This window comes from Vigna unguiculata, chromosome 10 (genome assembly GCF_037176805.1).
Source record: "Vigna unguiculata cultivar grain cowpea cultivar isolate G323 ecotype 2 chromosome 10, ASM3717680v1, whole genome shotgun sequence".
In the NCBI taxonomy this organism is placed as follows: domain Eukaryota; kingdom Viridiplantae; phylum Streptophyta; class Magnoliopsida; order Fabales; family Fabaceae; genus Vigna; species Vigna unguiculata.
The window spans coordinates 35,978,238-36,001,639 of NC_140801.1; the positions used below are offsets into that span (position 1 = coordinate 35,978,238).

The 23,402-nt window shown below is 37.1% G+C and overlaps 1 non-coding gene and 1 pseudogene across 1 annotated transcript; one reads left to right on the top strand and one right to left on the bottom strand.

Moving 5' to 3' along the window:
- Positions 1 to 370: 370 nt before the first annotated feature.
- Positions 371 to 5,846, top strand: LOC146882463 (uncharacterized; annotated as a pseudogene).
- LOC146882464 (small nucleolar RNA R71) lies at positions 1,110 to 1,216 on the bottom strand. The gene has a single exon (XR_014985674.1). It is a non-coding gene; the product is annotated as a small nucleolar RNA R71 (small nucleolar RNA).
- Positions 5,847 to 23,402: the final 17,556 nt, after the last annotated feature.

The following is a 23,402-nucleotide window of genomic DNA, read 5'->3' on the forward strand; positions in this document are numbered from 1 at the left end:
TTGGTAGCTACGGAGCTTGTTTTGACTTGAAATTTTTTTCCCCCACTTCTAAGACGTTGAACTTGATAGGAAAAATAGCTAGAGCAGTTGGTATGGTCTGAGTGAAGAGATTCAAAAAATTTTTGGACTGATTTTTAGTGAAACTTCAGAAGACCATAAATTTTGCTCTGGTTATCAGAATCACTATTATTTTATATGGATTTGGGGTAGAATTTGATTTCCCACCTTTTTGTAACCCGCTTCGCCGGGTTGCAAACTCAGAATCTCCAGAAAATGCCATTTTCTACATTTCAGCAATGTTTTTTGTGATTTTTCTTCATTTTTCTTACTTTTGAAAAATTGTCAAAAATACTTGTGCTTTGAGTTTTGATCTGATTTTTTTTGTGCTTCTGTTTGACCACTCAAAGGAATATCCTACCAATTTTCAAGTCATTTGAAGGTCGTTTGAGTATACTTGTAGTTATACCCTTTGTTATGCCAATATCACTACAATTAGTGCTTTTTGGTGCATGACTAGGGGAAACCCAAGTGAATTACAACCATTTGACCCTGAGATTGATAGGACATTCCACAGAGGAAGTAGGCATCTTAGGAATCCATCTTTGCATGCTGAATATTCAGTGACTTTTCCTGATTCTTCTACCTCTCATCACATTCCTGACACTCCTCATTCTTTACATTCTGAGCATACTGTTTATTCTGAGCATTTTCATTTTCATACTGATAACATGGCTCAACCTCCTCCACCTCATGAGAGAACCATGAGTGAGCTCACTGCACCAGAGTTCACTTATGATAGTTTATGCATACAATACCCTGAGGAGGAGGTTCCATATGTGCTGAAAACTGGTTTAATACACTTGTTGCCAAAGTTTCATGGTCTTGCAGGTGAGGACCCGTGCAAACACTTGAAGCAATTTCATGTCGTCTGTTCCACCATGAAGCCTGCAGATGTAAAAGAGGACCATGTATACTTGAAGGCTTTCCCTCATTCTTTGGAGGGTAATGCGAAAGACTGGCTGTACTACCTAACACCCAGGTCCATCACAAGCTGGGATGACATGAAGAGATTGTTCCTTGCCAAGTTCTTTCCTGCTTCAAGGACAACAGCCATAAGGAAGGAGATTTCTGGCATCAAGCAGCAATCTGGGGAGACCCTTTATGAGTACTGGGAGAGGTTCAAGAATCTCTGTTCAAGCTGTCCACACCATCAGATTTCTGAACATCTCCTCCTGCAGTATTTTTATGAAGGCTTGCACCACATGGATCGAAATATGATTGATGCCGCAAGTGGTGGTGCCCTTGGTAACATAACCCCAGCTGCAGCCAGACAACTGATAGAGAACATGGCTTCAAATTCTCAACAATTTGGCACAAGGAGTGATGCCTTAGTTGTTAGAGGTGTTCATGATGTAGGAGCAGCCGAGTACACAAAGAAGTTGGAAAGTAAGATTGATTCTCTTACTACACTGGTCAATCAACTTGCTTCTAATCAGAGAGCTCCAGCTGCAAGAGTTTGTGGCCTTTGTACATCTGTTGATCATTTTACAGACTCTTGCCCAGCATTGCAACAACAGGCTTCTTCTTCTACACCAGTGGATACCCCTCAGGCCTATGCAGCAAATATTTTCAACAACAATAGGCCCCAACAGCAACAACAAAACCACCATGATTTGTCAACCAACAGATATAATCCAGGATGGAGGAATCACCCTAATTTGAGATGGGGAAACCAGGGTAACCAGCAGCCCCAACAATTTCAAAATGTGCAACCACCTCCACAACAAAGAGTTGCACCTGCACCACAAGCTGCTCCTGTTCCACCTGTACCCACACCAGCTCCTGCTGTAGCACCTGCACCTTCTTCTTCTACTTCATTGGAGGAGTTGGTCAGGATGATGACCCTTCAAAATATGCAATTCCAGCAGGAGACTAGGGCCTCAATCCAGAGTTTGACAAATCAAATGGGGCAGATGGCCACTCAACTAAACCAGGCACAGGCTCAAAATTCTGACAAGCTTCCATCACAGACGGTGGAAAATCCAAGGAATGTGAGTGCCATTACATTAAGATCTGGGAAGAACATTGAAGTTCCCACTCCTGAGCCTACACCTCCAAAGGAAGCCGACCCTGCCAAACTTGAGAGAAAGCGTGATGCTTATGCAGCTGGTCCTTCCACATCTGCTGTGACTTCTACACCTTCCACCTCTACTGCCGCACCTTCCATACCTCTTCCTTTCCCTCCAAGAGCCATTCCAAGCAAAAAGATGGAAGAGGTTGACAGGGAGATCTTAGAAACATTCAGGAAGGTGGAGGTGAACATACCTCTGTTGGATGCCATATAACAGATTCCCAGATATACAAAGTTCTTGAAGGAGCTATGCACGCACAAAAGGAGGCTGAAGGGAAACGAAAAGATCAGCATGGGCAGAAACGTGTCAGCATTGATAGGTAAATCTGTTCCTCAGATTCCTGAGAAGTGCAAGGACCCAGGTACATTTTGTGTACCTTGCATCATAGGTAACAATAAATTTGAAAATGCAATGCTTGATCTTGGTGCTTCAATAAATGTAATGCCTCTGTCTATTTTTAAATCTCTTTCTCTTGGACCCCTGCAACCTACGGGTGTGGTGATTCAGTTGGCAAATAGAAGTGTTGCCCACCCCGCAGGTTTGGTTGATGATGTTTTGGTTCGTGTTGGTGAATTGATTTTCCCTACTGATTTTTACATTCTTGATATGGAAGAGGGATTTTCACATGGTTCTGCACCAATCATTTTAGGCAGACCATTTTTGAAAACTGCACGAACCAAAATTGATGTCCATGCAAGTACTTTGTCCATGGAGTTTGATGATATTGTTGTGCGATTCAACATTCTGGATGCCATGAAACATCCTTCTGAGGATCATTCTGTTTTTCACGTGGATATTATTGATGATGCTGTTGATGGATTGATTTCTGATTTCCACTCTTTGCATAAATTAAAACATTCATCCGTGTCTGAGTTATCTGAATTTTCATGCATTGATGTTCTTGATTCTAATTCTGATTCTGATTCTGATGATGCTGAATATGATGTGGATAATGTTGAATGTACAGAGTTTGACTCTCTGGATGTTGTACCTATTCACTTTGATGTTATACAATCAGGTTGCACTAACCATGTTGCAGGAAGTACATATGCATCTGATTGTTATGCTCAGGTACAGGCTGTGGAACCCATTTCTCCCTCCCCTCTGGTTCCTGATATTCAGCCAGCATCCAGTACTCTAGAGTTGAAACCACTGCCAGACAACCTCAAGTATGTCTACTTAGAGGAGGAGAACAAACTGCCTGTCATCATTTCCACCTCCCTCACTACTGAACAAGAGCAGAGGTTGTTGCAAGTTCTTAAGAAGCATAAGAAGGCAATTGGATGGACATTGGCTGACATCCCTGGTATTAGCCCATCAACATGCATGCACAGGATATTGTTGGAAGATGAAGCAAAGCCAGTGAGACAGCCACAGAGGCGACTCAACCCTGTCATCTCGGATGTTGTAAAGAAGGAGGTGACCAAGCTTCTACAAGCTGGGATCAACTACCCCATTTCTGACAGTCAGTGGGTTAGCCTCATCCATGTTGTTCCAAAGAAGACTGGCCTCACTGTAGTCAAGAATGAAAAAGAGGAGCTGATTCCAACAAGAGTGCAAAATAGTTGGAGGGTTTGCATTGACTACAGAAGGCTAAACCAAGAAACCAGAAAAGACCATTTTCCCCTGCCTTTTATTGATCAGATGCTTGAGCGCTTGGCAGGTAAGTCCCACTATTGCTTTCTTGATGGGTTTTCTGGTTATTTTCAAATTCACATTGCACCTGAGGACCAAGAAAAAACCACATTCACCTGCCCCTTTGGCACTTTTGCCTATAGGAGGATGCCGTTTGGCCTATGCAATGCCCCTGGCACATTCCAGCGGTGCATGCTTAGCATTTTTAGCGATTTTCTTGAAAAATGCATAGAGGTGTTTATGGACGACTTTACTGTATATGGGTCCTCATTTGATGCATGTTTGGATAGTTTCGACAGAGTTTTAAACAGGTGCATCCAATCTAACCTTGTTCTCAATTTTGAGAAATGTTATTTCATGGTAGAACAAGGCATAGTATTGGGGCACATAATTTCAAAAAAAGGCATTGAAGTTGACCCTGCCAAGATCTCAATTATTTCACAATTGCCTTACCCATCTTCTGTACGAGAGGTTCGTTCTTTTCTTGGCCATGCAAGGTTTTACAGGCGCTTCATTCAAGACTTCAGTAAGAAGGCCCTCCCACTATCCAACCTACTGCAAAAGGATGTTGACTTCATCTTTGATGAAGGATGCAAAGAGGCTTTTGATTGCCTCAAGAAGGCCCTGACCACAACTCCAATCATTCAGGCGCCCGACTGGACAACCCCATTTGAGTTTATGTGTGATGCATCCAACTATGCATTAGGGGCTGTTCTAGCTCAAAGGATTGATAAGCAGCCGAGGGTAATCTACTACGCCTCCAGGACATTAGATGTTGCCCAATCAAATTACACCACAACAGAAAAAGAGCTCCTTGCGGTAGTTTTTGCACTTGAAAAGTTTCGATCTTATCTGCTTGGTTCTCCTGTTGTTGTGTTTACTGACCATGCAGCTCTTAAGTACCTGTTGAAGAAGGCAGAATCAAAACCTCGGCTGATAAGATGGATGCTCTGGCTCCAAGAATTTGAATTGGAGATCCATGATAGGAGCGGAGCACAAAACCTGGTTGCAGACCACCTAAGCAGGATTGAGAGGTCTACTGATGATGCTACACCGATCCGAGATGACTTTCCCGATGAAAGTTTGTTGACACTCTCTACTTCTTCCTCACCTTGGTTTGCTAACATTGTTAATTATCTTGCTACTTCTGTTTTTCCTCCTCTAGCATCCAAAGCTCAATGTGATAAACTCAAGAGCGATGCTAGGTACTACATTTGGGATGACCCCTATCTGTGGAAAATGTGCAGTGATCAGGTTACCAGGAGATGCATTCCGGACCATGAGATTGACTCGGTCCTCAAATTTTGTCATTCATCTGCGCCCGGTGGTCACCTTGGCACACAAAGGACAGCTCGTAAGGTGCTAGATTGCGGATTTTATTGGCCCACCATCTTCAAGGATGCGTGGAGGATATGTAGCACGTGTGAGGAATGCCAACGAGCAGGAGGAGCCATTTCTTGGAGACAACAGATGCCTCAACAACCCATGCTATTTTGTGAGGTGTTTGATGTTTGGGGTATAGATTTCATGGGCCCTTTCCCTGTCTCTTTTGGTTTCACTTACATCTTGCTTGCTGTTGATTATGTTTCAAAATGGGTGGAAGCCAAAGCCACTAGAACTAATGATGCTTGAGTTGTTGTGGACTTTGTTAGGTCTCACATATTTTGCAGGTTTGGAGTTCCTCGAGCTATTGTTAGTGACCAGGGCACCCATTTTTGCAACAGATCCTTGGGGGTTTTGCTTCAAAAGTACGGGGTTGTGCATAAACTTTCTACACCATATCACCCCCAAACTAATGGGCAAGCCGAGATCTCAAACAGAGAAATCAAGAGGATCTTGGAGAAGATTGTGCAGCCCAACAGGAAGGATTGGAGCAATAGACTTGAGGACGCTCTATGGGCTCACAGGACTGCTTACAAGGCACCTATAGGGATGTCTCCTTATCGAGTTGTCTTCGGTAAGCCATGCCACCTTCCAGTGGAGATAGAGCATCGAGCCTACTGGGCTGTCAAGTCATGCAACTTCTCTCTTGATCAAGCTGGGGTGGAAAGGAAGCTGCAGTTGAACGAGTTAGATTAGATCCGTCTGGAGGCATATCAGAACTCTATGCTCTACAAGGAGAAGACCAAGAAATTCCATGATAGCTCCATAGCTAGAAAGGAGTTTGTTGTTGGTCAGCAAGTTTTACTGTATAACTCCAGACTTGGACTCATGGGGGGTAAGTTGCGATCAAAGTGGATTGGTCCTTTTGTTGTTACTAATGTTTATCCTTATGGTGCAGTTGAAATCAAAAGCCAGTCCATCGATAAGACCTTCAAAGTGAATGGGCATCGTCTGAAGCCATTCCTAAGCAATCCTGCCTTAGTGGATACTGTTGTGGAGGAAACTTCCCTGCTTGACCCCACTACTGTTTCACCATGATTCAGGGAGTTTTCTTTCCATTTCTTCTTTACCTTTATTGCACTTGTCTAGGTCTGTCTGTTGTTGTTTCCTTTTGTTTGATTCCTTTTTGTTAATTTGTGTTAGTTAGTGTTATGTTTTTGCTTTCTGTTTGGAACACTCACTTCACTTTTGGAGGATGAGTTGTTGGTTATTCTGTGAACTGATATCCTTGCTTTGTCTTTGCATGTCAAGTTGCTTTTGGAATTGTTTTATCCTGTGTAAGAATTTGAGCCACTCTCTGTTCTTTGTTGTGTGATACCGCCTCTTGAATGCTTGCACAGTGGCCTTGGCTTGACTCTTTCTGATACTTTCCTGATACACATGCATGTTGGGATACGATTTAGGCAATTTTGTTTTGTGAGCCTATAGCCAGATGAGCCTACCTTGAACTATTTCTGTTGATACCCCTTTTTGAGTCTGCATACCCTTTCATTGTTCTACAGCTCATTACAAGCCCTTAGCCTGAAAAACCATGATTATTCCTACCTTAGGAAATTTTGGAGCTTTGGAATTGTTTTAGGAATGGGTGCTCAATTAAGTGTCGTCGCGCACAACAAGTGTGGTTGTGCGCGCACTTGTTGTTGGTTGGTTCTTGGAATTGCTCATTTGTACACCAAAGTGGGATTTCAAAATTGTTGTTTCTCTGCATGTTCTTTGTATAGAAAAAAAAGAGAGAAAACAAAAAGAAAAGAAAAGAGAATAAAGAAAAGAAATAAAAGGAGTTTGGATTTGAGCATTGTGTGAGAACCGAAGTTGGAAGTGTTGGTGTTTGGGATTACTTTCATGATTGATTGAGACTTATTCCCCATTGCTCCTCTATTTCATTGAATGCTTAGCTACTTATCCATATGTTCCACACCTTGTCCTCAGCCCCATTACAACCTTGAAAAGTCCTTCTGATCTTGACCTGCATGTGTTTCTGGTTTGGTTGTTTGTTCTAGAGGCTTGCCAAGTCTGTTTGATGTTTGTTTTTCAGGGGTGCTTTGAGAGTAAACAGTAGCCTAGAGATTTGAGTGATACAGTGCATATTTCGTGAGGTTATGTTGCTTTCAATTCTCTCCTTAAGCTGAACTGAGTACTTGACATGTTTTGAATTGCTTGGATGATGTTCATGGATACCTTGCAGCTTTGAATCCTTCTGTGTTAGATGTGTTTCCGTTTGTCATGTGTCTGTTTGTCTTGTGTCTTTTTGTCTCTCTTGTTATGTTTGTGATGTCCTTGCTTTGCTTTACTCTTTAATTTTGCCCAGGAGTGCAAAAGGGTAAGTGTGGTCGATTTTGATGAGTCATTATTTTCTTCTATTCCACTAGCCTTTGTGCACCCATTAGACATTTGATTAGTGCTTAATTGTTCATCATTAGAGTGTTTTTCATCTGTTGGGCTTTATTGGGCCACTGTTCCGAATTTGGACTAATTTCACATTATTTGGCCTAATTTTTGTTTTTAATTATTTTTTAGGTATTTGGGTGAAGCAATTTTGGAGCTTGGACTTTAATATTTAGTTGAAGAGACTTTCCACATCATTGCCACATCATTTCCATGTCATTTCCACATCAGCAAAGTCAATGGGTCAACATTTGAGGCCCAGAGTGGCATTTTTGTAAATCTGAGTGGCAGAGTGGCAGTTTTGTAAATATGAGTGGCATGGGTGATATGACCACGAATTAGGTCTGCATGAGAGGAGGCCAGCCGCTCCATCATCTTCAACCTCTCTTCAAAACCTCCATTTTCGTTCTCCAAGCTTCCATGGACGCCCCCCCTTGCGGTTTTTCACGTTTTTGGCTCATTTTTACCGTTTTTATGCATATTTGACAGCACCCATTGAGGGTTTTACGTTTTGAATTCGTTTTCTTGCTTGGGCAGTTCGTTTTGTGGGTTTTATTGACTTGGAACAATACCCATTCATGGGGTTTTCGCATTTATATATGACAATACCATTTTGCATTCCATTTAAGCTTTGAAATCTCTATTTTTGCTCTTAAATTGCGTTTTTCAGATTTCATAAGTTAGGGTTCTTGGTTCTATTTTGTTATTGCAGTTTTGAAGTGTTTGATTGTTCATTTTCCATGTCTAGCTAAGTTTTTCGTATTGGTTCCTTGAAGAAACTGATTTGAAACCATGAGGTTGATGTTTTGCAGTGCACTCCAATTCCTAATTTCTCTTCATCCTATTCAATTTCGTAGCTTTGAATGAAATGGAATTTGTGATGCTTAATCGTGGGTTCATACTTTGCACAATTTCAGAATCCTTGTCATGCTTAGTGAGTTTGGGTTTTGGCCACAGTTGCTTAATCTGTGTGTGTGAAATTGAAAGAAGGATGTGTGCTATGCTTAATGGCATAATGAAGCTGTGTTAATTTTCGCATAGTTGATTAATTCGGATTTCATGAGAGTAAATTGGATAAGAGACTTGATTTAGTAACCTGTGATTGGTTGATTTTCAGTGGAATCAAGGGACCAGTACGTTTTGAATTGTGTGTTTAATTCAGTTTTGGTGTTTTGATTAGAATTTAGCAAACTTGTGTGAATCTGCCAAACCCCCCCCCCCCTTTGTGTTTTATTGTTGTGTTCATCTGGAAATTTCGCTTTAAATGAAAATATTTGTCGTTGGGAGACGACTTGGTTCACTTTCATATACTATATTTAATATGTTTTAATTTGGTGGGGTACGACCTCTATCAACCACCATACTCAAAGTATTTCACACGTCTAGGAGTATACTATTGAGGTCTATCGTAAGGCTTCTTCTGCTGCTTTCCATCTGAAAAGCTTCCCTTTTGTGTCTTGATAACTCGACTAGGGTCAACCTCAAATTATTCCACTATCTTTGCTTGTTTCACCAAACCTAGAAACTCTTTGATCCTCAATGGAACATTGACCTTCGCTAGCTCATGACTTCGTCCTCTTTCAAACTTTCGGAATCTCCACTGCTCGATCATATTTTAGAAGTAGAACCGAGCCAAATATTCAATCCTCTTCATGTAATCTTGCATAGACATTTTTCCCTACTATAGCGTCATGAATTCTTCCTACTGATCAAACTTAACATTGTTAGAAAAAAATTTCACTAGAAATGTTGCTCTAAAATTGAACCAATTGACCGCTTGATCGAGGTCGTGCGCGACCAAATAGAACAGTTAAATGTAATTTTAGTGTTAACCCAAGGTCATCTCCTAGTGACCAAACCTTTCATTCAAAGTTTGTTTTCCAGATGAAATTCAACACAAGGGGGGTTTGGCAGATTCACAATTTTAACACAAAAATTAATACATAATTGCATAATTGATAAAAACGCATAGATTCTCTTATTCGAATGTAAATCCAACTATCACAAATCACCAAAATTACATACACTGTCCATAAAATCTTGTGAACTTGTAATTAAACCACTAAGCGAGGATTAACACTATTTCATCACATCATCTAATCGTACCCACCGATTAAGCATATGTGAGAGTATCCAGAAACAACACCTAAAATCATTAAGTACGAATTCAAGTCTGTTTCAATGCATGAACGAAAACCCAAACACCAAGCATGCCCAGAATTCGTATCTAATAACAAACCACCGATTAAAATGATGAAGAGCAACATAAATAGTGAAAAATATGCACAAAATCTCAAGATTTCATCACATCATAGAATCAATACTCCAAATTAGTTCTCCATGGAACTCGAGTTATTGCATAAACCAAAATCAAAAGACATCATAAACAAAGCAAAATTGAATTTCAATGTAAATTATCAAACCATAATGTAAAACCCTAACATGGGTGTTGTCTAAATGCACCAAAACGTGAAAAATAGGGTGGCTGCCATCAATGGTTGTTCCAAGATATCCAAAAACGCAAAAAGGAGATTAAAAACGAAAAATGAGTGTGCTGGTTACAAAACCATAAACGCCTCACGTGGTCACATCAATACAGATTCACAAATTTACAAAAATGTCATTCTACACAACAAAATTACAAAAATGCCACTAAGGGCTAAAATGTTGGCCTGATGATGTGGACAGAAAAATTGACATGGCGCAGATGTGGCAATGATGTGGAAATCATGTGGCAACTCTCTCTTGACCTTATGATTAGCATCCAAGCTCAAAAATTTGCTTCACAAAGTATCTAAAAATATTTAGAGACAAAAATTAGACGAATTAATTCCAAATTACTCAAAATTCAAAATAATGGCCCAATGAAGCCCAATTAAGGAAAATGCACTAACAAAAGACAATTAAGCATAAACAAGCATCAAGTATTGGGTAGACCTTGGATAAAATCCATGTTAATCTCTTCCCAATGGGATGAATCAATAAGGAGAGGGGTGTACAAGCCGTGAGGCATAATCTTAACCTTAGCTTGCAAGCATGCAATTCACTTATGAAAATGCCATTGAACTTCCTTTCTCATGTGGGGACAATATAATTTCTCTTAAAGAATGTTTATAGTTTTGTCAACTCGAAAGTGTCACATGAGACCTCCCTCATATGACTCCTTGATAAGCAATTTCTTACGAGAACCTTGAGGCACACACAACTTACCATCTTTAAGCAAGTATCCCTTAGACACACAGTAACACTCATGTGCTTTCTTTTGGCACTTAGCAAATATGGAGGAGAAGAAATCAACTTGTTCATACAACTCTCCCATGTGATCAAAACTAAGAATTTTGAGTTCCAAGTTTTTAAAAGAGGTTATGCCTTCTTGAAAAAGAATTTGCCATAATATTTGTTTTTCCTTTCTTGTATTTGATCACATATGGGAATTGTTCAAAATACTTCATCCAGTTTTTATGCCTCTTGTTCAACTTATGTTGTCCCCTCAAATACTTAACTGACTCATGGTCACTATGAATGAAAAACTCTTTGGAGACTAGATAATCTCTCAAGTTTTAAGAAACCTCACAATGACATACAACTCTTTGTCATCAATGGGATAGTTGAGAGTGGCACCATTGATTTTTTTCACTAAAATATGCAATGGGATACTCTTCTTGCAACAGAATTCCTGCTATGCCCACATGACTTGCATCACATTCTATCAAAAAAAATTATGAAAAGTTTGGAAGAGGCATAATGGGTGCATTGGTGAGCTTTTCCTTGAGTTGCTTGAAATCCAACTTTGGTCTCTCCCGCTCCAACTTCACATCCTTTTTCACCAACTCATTGAGAGGTGAAGCTATATTTGAGAAGTTAGGGACAAATATCCTATAAAAGGAAGCTAACCCATGAAAACTTCTAACTTCATTTTATTGGCCACTCTTGAATGGCTTGAACTTTTGTGAGATCAACATGCACACCATGCTTATTGAATATTAAACCTAGAAAGACAACATTATCTTCACAAAATGTTCACATCTCTTTGTTTGCAAAAGGATGATTGTGTCTTAGAGTGGAGATAACAACCTTCAAATGATCTAAATGCTCATCAAGACTTTTGTTATACACTACGATGTCATCAAAGTAGACTACCACCAAAATTTCCTAATGCAATTCCTAAGGACATGATTCATTAATCTTATGAAGGTGCTAGTTGTATTAGTTAAGCAAAAAGGCATTAATAACAACTCATATAGACCAAACTTGGTCTTAAATATGGTTTTCCACTCATCACCCTCTCTTATTCTTATTTGGTGATAACCACTTTTAAGATCTATTTTGGAAGACATGGTGGACCCATGCAACTAATCTAACATGTCATCAAGCCTTGGAATTGGGTTCTTATATACTTGATTCTTGTACACCTAACAACATGGGCACAACACATTGACTTAGACTCTTTTGCACCCAACCTTTGTCTAAAAAATCTTGAACTTAAGTCTCCATCTCCTTGGTTTCTTGGGGGTTTGACCTATATGTGAGCCTATTTGGTAAGCTTGCCCTAAGAACAAAATCAATTTGATTTTCTATTCCACTAATTGGAGGAAGTCCCTTAGTTAGGGTCTTCTTGAGAGAATACATCATCATATTCTTCTAAAAGTTTTTCCAAATGAGAGAAACTTATATTGGAAGTAATGAATGCAAGTGCTCCTTTACAAAGAAGAGGTATAAAGGTTACTCACAAAGGAGAGTTTTCTTGAACGTTTTCTTAGACAAATGTTTCTCCTTATGAGTGACCTTAGGAGAAGCAACTTTCCCCCTCTTTTTTCTCATCATGTATGCATAAGTTAGGAGCTTGCTCCCCTGGACTTGTGTGCATTCTCTCTTTTATTCTCTCTTCATCACTCATTTTTCTCATTTGTATTTGATCCTCTAACACTTTGAAGGTGCAAAGGAATGATTCACAAACTTTTTATCCTTGTGGTGAATGGTGATTTCATTAGTAAGACCATTGTGTAAAGTTTTCTTGTCAAATTGTCATGGTATCCCTAACAAAATATGGCAAGCTTTCATAGAGACTGTCACAAAGCACTTTATCTTCATAATTCTCTATGATAACTTGATTTCCACTTGTTGGTTCATATTCAAATCCGGTCCTTCATTTAGCCAATGAAGTTTGTAAGGTTTGGGATGGGGTTTGATTGCAAGACCTAACTTTTCCACCAACCTAGTGCTACAAAAATTGCAACATGAGTCACTACCCACAATAAGAGAATATGTTTTGTTTGAAACTTTATATCTTATATGAAAGATGGTCTCTCTTTGGGTTAGAGCTTGTGGACTAGGTTGAATTTTGAGAACTCTTCTCATCATGAGGAGTTTTCCTTTACAAGGGTATGATTTTTCAATTTTTGACCCCTCACTCTCATACTCACTTACGTTTTCTTCTTCTTCTTCTTGGCTACTATATTAATCAACAGCACTTAAGATCATGGTTTTTTTAATGGGACATTGAGATGTAATATGACCCCTACCAAGACACTTGAAACTCTTAATCTCACTTGTGCACATGGATGATGTTGATCCCTCCTTGGATTTCTTCCTTTCTAGTTTTCTAAACGATTCTTTTTTTCTCACTTGTTTTACCTACCTCTTATAGTATTTCTTGATGTTAGAGCTAGAGTAGAGAGTTTTAAAACATTTTCTCAAGAGTTGATACTCCACTTTATGCACATTTGTAACAAATCATTCAAATCTTGGTAGGGTAACAATTTCACTTTATCTCTAATCTGAAGATTGGTACCACTTAGAAACTTATAGATGATTGTTTCTTTTTCCACCCTAATTCCCGCCCTCTTCATGAAAAGTCCCATCTTTAGCCTATACTCCTCTACACTCATGGTTCTTTGTTGGAGCCTTTAGAGTTTGTCAATAGGCTTTCTATGATAGTAGGAGGATATGTGCATTCTTCTCATGCCACTTCTCAAATCATTCCAATATTGGACTTGTGGGAAATTGGAGAGTCTTCTTTCTCTCACTAGGTAAGTCCATCAATACATGGCATTCCCTTGGAAACTTAGGGTTGCTAGGGAGACCTTTATTTCCTTACTCACTTAAGGACACTCAACAACTTGTCCTATCTTCATTTTGCAATCTAGGTATGCCTCTAGATCTTCTTTCCCATGGAAATGAGAAAGGTCTACTCTAATCTCTTTTTGTGCATGCTCTCTTTCATTATCCCTTCTATTCACTCTTGGTGGACGAGTTTGATAGTATTGGTTGACAATTTTACTATCTTATTCATAATGTGTGAGTTGTGTAGGAGTTTTGGAGCGTCTCCTTGATTGGCTCCTAGCTCTCAACCTTTCTTGAATCATTTCCTCTTTTTGCATAGGTATTATTAGATCTTTCTCTAGGATAGAAAGATGAGCATCCCTTTCATTTTTCTATTTTCTTTTAGGATTGCTTCTTGCTTCTGCCAAAGTTTAAGTGATTTTAGTTCTTAGAACAAATGGTTTAAACTTGCTTGGGCCTCTTCACTAGAATCATTTCCAATTTGGTAGGATAGAGCTTGAGACATGCTTACGATTTTCGAAAATATGCATTGTACAAACAAACTTGTATTTCAAAAATCAATTCCTTAAGAGACTTAAGGATGCAAAAGGATTTGAAGTTCACTTCTAGGAAAGGGAAGATAATCATTAAGGATTACATAATATCCAGGCTTTTCCGAACCAAATTTTAACTCAAGCTCTCTTGCACCAAACTTCTCAAATGGAATTAGATTTGATACACAAGTAAACACACAATAAAGTATAAGAAAGAAAGAAAGCAATTAAACTAGTTATGCGACCCTAATGGTAAAGTAGAAGGCACTTGAAACTCTCAAGTCTTTACCAACTACAAGCAATTCAATATTGTATAAGAGGTCCAAGTTAGGAGATGGTATTGAGTACCAAAGACTCCCCCAAGACACCTAACTTGGTCATGATCTAAAAAGGTAAAAACAAGACAATTTTACAACTTAAATGGCAAGACAATCACAATGAAACTTGTTCCTCTCCAAGATGTTTCACACTCTCTTCTTGTCTCCTCTTCAAGGCTTTAAGATCCAAATGGGTCTCCACTCCCTTAGGATGATACTTAAGGGTCGGTTCACCTCCAAAGAGAGCTCCTGCACCAAAAATAAGCCTAAAACCATGAGGAAATCCAAGGAAAAAAACACAAGAAAAGGTCTTAAATGAAACAAGGCTTCACAAAAGGAGTTTTAATTTGGACAAAACCATGAGTAACAAGGAAAGACAACAAAGAGAATAAAGCTTAAGAACAAAGTTTAAGCGCTCAAAAGAAAAACCTAAATAAAGGCACTAGAATGGATGCACAAAAACCAAAATAACTAGAACAGAAGGTGGTGCTTCATGTCTACACAAGCAAGGAGCTAATGGTGCACTATGGATCCTCTTTTAGCATCAAGATTGATAAATATAACTATTGGAAAATGCAATATTCTCATAAAATAGTGAGCAAAAGGCCATAAGAATTTCACACAAAACAAGCTAGTGGCAGTGGTTATAAACACGTGATTTTCAAAAAATTTCTTGGCTCTTTTGGTACTCTTTTTGTAGCCCTTTTCTTTGATTCTTTGTACAAATATTTTTCCCTCTTTTTAATAATAAACCGTGACCACCACAAACCACAAGTTAGAATGTATATATTTCTTTAATAGTTCAAAAATATCAAGAAGCAAAAAAATAGAATAAAACCTATTAGAATAAAAAATAGTGAACGAAAATTCAACAAAACATACGGTAAACTTAAATCTATGAACTTGTTAATGATCTAATGACAAATATGAATTCAAATATGAATACAAATATGCAACGTAAAAGAACTGAAATGGGTGTATATTGTGCAGTTTTGAAAACCAAGTGGAGCAGATATTTTTGTGATTTTTCAAAAGGTTAAACTTGGAAGAAATGAAATATAATAGACTAAACATGACTCTAGAAAACATGTATGAATTTAAAAATAAAAATGACCCAAAAATAAGATATGACCGAATATATATGAAGCATGACTCAACAAAATTAAAAAGCACACAAACACACATGTATTTGGAAGCTGGAAGTGAACAATCTAATGATTCCAAAGAGGAGCGAAAACTATAACCATGAAAACAAATATACATTAACGTGAAAAGCAATAAGACATGTAAGGACTAAGAAACCTTGCTCTTGTAGAACCAAAGCTCTTGATACCAAAGGATTGGCTCCTCCTCAAGCTAGGTTGGGCCAAAGCAAGAATGTGAGTTAATGAGGTGATGGTTAGTGCATAAGCAATGTGGGAAAGAGAAGAAATGTCCCAATTTGAATGATGTTGTGATGGGATGGAGGTGTTTGACGGTTCTCTTGAGAGGTACGACCAACTCTAGAGAAAAGTGGCGGGAGGACACCACATGGGATGCTCAAGCCTTAACTTATGATACAAGTATGATGGCACAAAATTTTGGCAGGATTTCATTGCATATCTCAAAGTTATTTTACAAAGGGGGGACACCTTTATTTATAAGAGAAGATGTATGTAAAATGTGTAGTCACAAAGCCCTAAAATTCCGACCTTGGCTACCAAAGGCACAAAGGTACATGTCGAGAAATATTCTCCATTGAGAGGAGAACATGTGGTCACTACTTGTAGAAAAGCTTCTCCATTCCTTGACTGCCATATGGAAAGCTACTTTTGCAGAAAGCATCTCCATTAGGAAAGTGACACATGGCCAATACCTTTGGAACATACTTTCTATTAAGAGCTTGCCACATGGAAAACATTTTTCAAGTGGGATGCCCTCCACCTTGGCACCAAGTAGGGAACAAAACTTAATCACCCATGATTAGTCTTAAGTTAGGCGCCAATCTTAGGTCAAATCTATGTTGACTTTTGGTTACACAAGTTTTACCAAAAATCCTATACTACTTAGCTCTCAATACAAGGCCTAAAAAGAAATCATACACTACTTGACCTTTATAACAAGGTCCACAAATTCCTACACTATTTGAGATGCTCTATGATGGCCTAAGTGAATAGGAGTTTAGCTTCACCTTGCATAAATGACTATAGCTCTTCTTGAATTTGCTTGATCATGCTTCATATGATTGGACCCTTGGCTAGGGGTTTGCCATCAAGGTTGGAAAGAACTTATTCTCACTATAATCAATTACAATGTGATTGGCAGATAACTAATTCATTCATAATATCACATCAATACTTTGTAGAGGTAGGCATATAGGATTAGCCATGAACTTACACCCCTTTACAACATCTAGACATCTAGAACGGAACACTGATGTCTTGACCAATCCTAAAGCTGGAGTAGAAACAATTAGATCATACTACAACTCCAACACAAGCAAACTCACTCTTTAACACAACTTTTTGCACAAAGGGGTGTTTTAAAGAATCATACAAAACACTCAAACTATTACCAATTATCCAACAACTACCAACTATAAGCTTACTTGAACCAGTTGTCTCTACTCTTGACATGGCATATGTAAGACCTGAGAAAAATTAAATAATTAAATAAATAATTATTTAATATAATTAGGGGATAAGAAATAATTATGACATTTAATGTGAGCAATTATGATGTGGAATAGTATTAGCTCACTTGGTTGAGAGTACTTGGTCATGTTGAGAGGACTTAGGTTCAAGTCTTGTGTATGTCAATTGTGTTAATTTAATTGTTTTATTATTTCAATAATATTTTTATCATGGTGCGTGATATTATATTCCTAGAGGTGTAGGAATTATCACGAAACATTAATTGGTTGAATGGTTGTTCGTTCTTTGATAATTTTATGGTTGTGTGCTTGAACCTTGGCTTCTGCACAATAGGTTTCTTTTTGCAAAATTTCCTTTTGGCATGAATGGAAGGTTCAGAAACCCTAGCCGTCAATGTTAGAAACTAGGGTTGAAAAACCATCAGGTTAATGAGAATTGATGGCCATTAACCCTTACATTCGTTTTTTATTTAATTTAATTAAATTAAAGGTGGAAGGGGAGAGGAAAGAGATAGAGTTCTGGAAAATTTGGCAGAGAAAGTGAGAGTGAGAGTGGAGAAGTTGTTGGTGCGTGGAAAATTGGAGAAGAGGGGATTGTTTGGTTGGTAGAGCCTTTCGGAGGCAAACTATAGGAGCGCATTTGGAGTAGGAGAATCCAAGTTAGGGGAGTTCTTTTACGTGTATACATAATTTGTGATGTTTTTGTAGTCTAATGCGTGAATGTGATACCATTGTATAATCAAACTCTCTCTATTTCTACATTTTTGGATCTTAGTGAGATTGGAAAATTCCCAGAAATTTCTTGGAAGCTTTGAAGGCCCACCAGGCAATGCATGAGCATTTAACCATTTCTAGGTTTTTTAGATGAACCGCCTGGCGACAATGGTGACTTCGCCAGGCGACGCGAACCTTGATTCGTTGTTCTGCATTTTTTTATGGATTTTGTGATGTCAAAATTTCTAGTAATGGTTTTGTGCACGATTTGAATGCACAAAATTGTGAGATTGATGTTATTGTTATCTTTGTATGAATCATGGTGATTGAATGGAAAGCATCAACATGAGGGGGTCATGTAGGGTTGTGATTGAATTATCAATTTGATTTTTGTAGTTTACTCAAGATGAAATTACGATCGTATGCTTTTGCTAGAAGTAAATACAAAGATTGTGTGGTTTCATACACTTGATTGACTGAAATGCGAATTAGGGGTTTAGGTTTTTTCACTAGTGCGAGAAAAATATGTGTTTTTCCCCATAATATTATGTGTCCAATGGTAGCAAGAAAGTGCCACCAGGCGATAGACGTGGCATCAACGACAAATGCAGTCTTTGACTGTTTGTGCGCGTTTTGGGTTCCATGATGGTAAGTGAAAATCCTACAAATGATAATTATGCAAAAATGAATTAGTGGTTATATTGAGGGGATCAAAATGGGGTGGAAGGGTAAACCATAGGTTAGATATAACACATGAATTGAAAAGAGCTTTGGGAAACGCTATTTTGGAAAATGAGTTTGTTGTGTGTGCTTTAGGCATTCAGAATGTTACCACATAAGGATTGTGATTGGGATTGGTTTCTATGTTGAATTCATATTGGAATGTTTTTATTGGTAAATTTCAAGACTTGGCATGAGTGTACATGAGTACAAATATGGTTGATTATAAGAGTTGGAGTATATTGTGGGAATTAAAATTGGCTAAACTATACGCAAGATATAAACACTTAAATAAGTAATCTGGATGTTGGTTAGATTGATTATAACTTGTTGTAGGTGCTAAACCAGTAGAGTCAGGTTATTGGTGTGGCGCCTGGCGTACAAGAGTGGTTGCCAGGTGATAGAAGTATCAGGAAAGTCCCTGAAATACGTGGTGCGTGACCGCCAGACGATAGCCTTAAAATAAAGGGTCTTGAATTTGACTAGCGCCTAGCGGTAAGATGTTTCCACCAAACGATCTACGTTGGGAATTCGCCTAGCAGTGCTAAGGCAGCGCCAAGCGATAGCGCATAGGATAGTGGGCTTTTCTTAATTGCATTAGGATGTTTTGTGATGTGGGACATGGACCAAGAGATGCTTGATTGTGTCATGAGCGGGTAGGTTCATGGTCGATGGTGAACATATGATAATATGAGCGGGGAGGTTCATATTATGATACTCTTGTGTAAGGATACGAGTGGGGAGCTTCATATTGTTGACATGCATAGCTTGGATGGTGTGTTACTTGAAGATTTGATGAAGCTTTGATGAAGGAACTTCAAGCCATTGCCTTGGAGCCATGCTTACATTGATGAAGATATAGAGATTTGATGTTATTAATGTTGATCAAGCCTTATATGCATGTCCTCTATATAGATCAATCATGGAGAAAACAAGTTTGAAGATTGTAATTCACTTTGTAAACCATTTAGCATTAATTAGAAGTACAGGGTCTTTGTTGTGTCTTTTAATCTATTGAAATATTTTTCAACAAGTTAAATGGTGTCTTTTAATCTGTTGAATGGATTTTTAACATATTAAAAGGTTAGCTGCTGTAGTCTTAACTATGACTTATTCAATCAATTGATTTATTTTTTAATCGATTGATTTCACTTAAGTGAAATCAACTTGTTGAATTTTGTAACAGTTTGAGTATAAAAGCTATATTTTTCGAAAGAGACGTAGCAAGACCATTTTTTATCGCGAAATCATTCTGGAAACTGTGGAATTCTCTCTCTTTCGTGATCATAGAGATTGTGCTACCACTGTGGTTTGAAGATTGGAAAATGTGGTTGTTGTAGGCAAGGTTGTGCTACCATTGAGGTTTGATCTTTCTCAAGGTGTCTGATGGTTTTCCAGGTCTGCAAGAGTTGTCTTGTTGTGCTGGTTTGATTCTTATGTGATTCAAGAGTCTTTTGTGTGTGTTTTTGCATATTTTGAAAGTGAAAGGGTGTAAACTTTGTAAATCTTTTGAAATAGTGCAAAGTCAGGCTCGAGATGCCTTGACAAATTGGATGTAGCTCAGGTTTGAGTGAACCAGTATAAAAATCTTGTGCATTACTCTTTTATCTAACCTTTCTCTCTTGCATTTTCATTTAAAGTTTAAAGAATTGTGATCTAAACCATCGTTTTGACATTCTTGAGTGTTTTAGCATTATCTGTAGCATTGATCATGTTTGTATAACTTATTGGAACCTGTCTTGACTGATCTTTTACATTGATCTTGCTTTAAATCACGAATCTGCATTTTTTTCCCATATTTTAGTCGACTGTTTTTGTGATTCAATCGATTAATTATATCAATATTGCATCTGTTTAATAAAATCAATCAACTAATTCTATTTTTGATCGGTTAAAAGTGTCCAATCTAGAAGTGTTTGCATCCTTACTTGTTGGTTTGGTTGATTCAACTAAGGACAATTTTAAGCCCTTAAAATTCACCTTATTTTTTAACTAGTCAATTCAACCCCCCTTCTTGGCATTTCAACCATTTCAAAATTTACACATATGTTTTGTGCTCACACTTGAGGGCTACTACGAGCGAGGAGGTTTGTAGCTGTAGATCAAGTGTGTTGGACTACGGGTGGGAGCATCTATAGAGTTGGACTACAAGCGGAGAGGTTAGTAGAGGCAGGACCACAAGCGGGCAGGTTCGTGAAAGCATGTTATATCCTAGGTCCATTGTGAGGCCCTGACTATTATACTAAATAATTATTATTTGATAAAAAGATATGGAATCAATTTTTTTTTTTCATACGATTATCCTTGAGAGAACATTAATAATAACATAACTTCATATTCATATATGTAGTTTGCATCTATGTAATTGTTCATGAAATATTACAAAAATATATATTTGTTAAATATTAAGAGTCCTACATCAGAATAGAAGATTTTCTATATTTTTAACATCTCCTAAAGATACTAATAGAAATTATCCATGAGTTAATCTTCAGAGGATCCACCAATAATATCCCGAACAACCCTCACTGAGCAGGTTCCTCTTCTGCTCGTGCAACAGGTACATATGAAAGAAAAAAAATATGAAAGGAGTGAGGTCTTTATAAGCCTTAAATATCAATTTTAATAAACTCAACAAACAATGCAGACACCGGGGGCCTAGATTTGGACCTATAACCACCAAACTTGATCTTGTTTTACTAGACATATGGATCCATATTTCACTTTTGATGATCCAATCTGAACATCAAAAGTTACTTTGGGAAGTGATTAGGTAGTTGAGTATTTCTCATAAAATATTGGTACAATCATAATTATTTCTTTCTCGAGAATACTGGCCATTCATCGGCTCACAAAAGAGATATATACTCACTACCTAACCTTGGCGATGCCGAGCAGGTATCGGATAGTTCCAAGTTTGGCCTATGAATATCCTAGTCCAGGGCGTTATTCTGAACTATCCAGATATTCACCTACTTGGTAAAGCTTCCTTAGACCCCACCATGGTCCCTGCCTTTCATCCCGCAGTGTACCAAACTGTGACTTCCCAAATACAAACACTTTGACACTGGTTTAATCTCAACTTATTGAAACCAGACTTAACTCTTACTTAACCGACATACTCTTGGATATTTTCAAAGGTCATTAAATGTGATGACTATCAATTCATGTCATCGTATAAACTATACAAAGAATATAAAACAACGATAAAATGTACATACAATTTTCTTATATCCAAGCTCACTAAATAAAATAATATATACTTTCACTTCACATTTATTTATTTTTAATTGTAAAAATAATGATAAAATAAGAATCAAAGCAAGAACTTTAAATAAATAATTAGATAAGGGTAAGAACGTTATAAATAAAAAAAAAATATAAATTAAACAGGAGCAGTACGTAATTGGAGATTAAATAAAATAAATAAATAGGACCAGTGCATAACCGGAGATAAATTAAATAAAATAAAATAAATAAATAGGACCAGTGCGTAACTGGAGATAAATAAAATAAACTAAATAAATAGGACCAGTGCGTAACTGGAGATAAATAAAATAAAATAAATAAACAGGACCAGTGCGTAACTGGAGATAAATAAAATAAAATAAATAAACAGGACCAGTGCATAACTGGAGATAAATAAAATAAATAAATAGGACCAGTGCGTAACTGAAGATAAATAAAATAAAATAAATAAATAGGACCAGTGCGTAATTGGAGATAAATAAAATAAAATAAATAAATAGGACCAATGCGTAACTGGAGATAAATAAAATAAAATAAATAAACAGGACCAGTGCGTAACTGGAGATAAATAAAATAAAATAAATAAATAGGACCAGTGCGTAACTAAAGATAAATAAAATAAAATAAATAAATAGGACCAGTGCGTAACTGGAGATAAATAAAATAAAATAAATAAATAGGACCAGTGCGTAACTAGAGATAAATAAAATAAAATAAATAAACAAGATCAATACATATTTGGAGATTAAATAAAATAAATAAATAAACAGGATCAGTATATAATTGGAGATTAAATAAAATAAATATAAGAGGATAATAAATGAAAATAAGTTAAATGAAAGTAAAAAGAATAATATATGAGTCAAAATAAATAAAAGATTAATATAAAACTCATGAGCTTATCAAGATTAATATATAAGAGCTTAACCTCACTCCTCCTTACCTTATTGATTGAAGAGCACGATAATATTTCAAGAGGACTAGGATCTCTTTGAATCTTTGCTCTAAACTTTCTTACCCTATTTTCTCTTTCTCTCTCTTCTTTCTCTTTCTCTCTCTTCTCTCTTCTTTCTCTTTCTCTCTCTCCTTTCTTTCTCTTTCTCTTTTTCTTTCTCCTTCTTTCTTCTCTCTTTTTCTCACTTTCTTACCTTCTCCCGTAACTTCTTCTTCCATCTACATATATATAAGCCTTTCCATGTGCCAAAATCATCATTGTTTTGCTTTCATTAATTAAGAGATAATGTTTATCTCTTTTTTTTTTTCTTTTCCTTCTTATCTTTTCTTCTTACCTTTTCTTCTTATCTCTTCTTCTTCTTCTTCTTTTTTTCTATATTATTATTATTTTTTTTTATCTCTTTTAGAAAATTCTTCATATATATTTTTTTTTAAACACACCTATTTAATTAAATATTTTTACCTAGTATTTATATATATATATATATATATATATATATATATACATATTTTATTAGTTTTGTTTTCTTCTTATAATTATTTTTAATAAGTAAAAAGTATATCATCATAAAATATATTTTTACTGTTTAAACTACATTTAGATAAAATATGAAACGTTAGTAAAAATAGAAGATTTTCTAATTGTTTTATTTAAAATAAATAATACAGTTTAAAAAAAAGGATG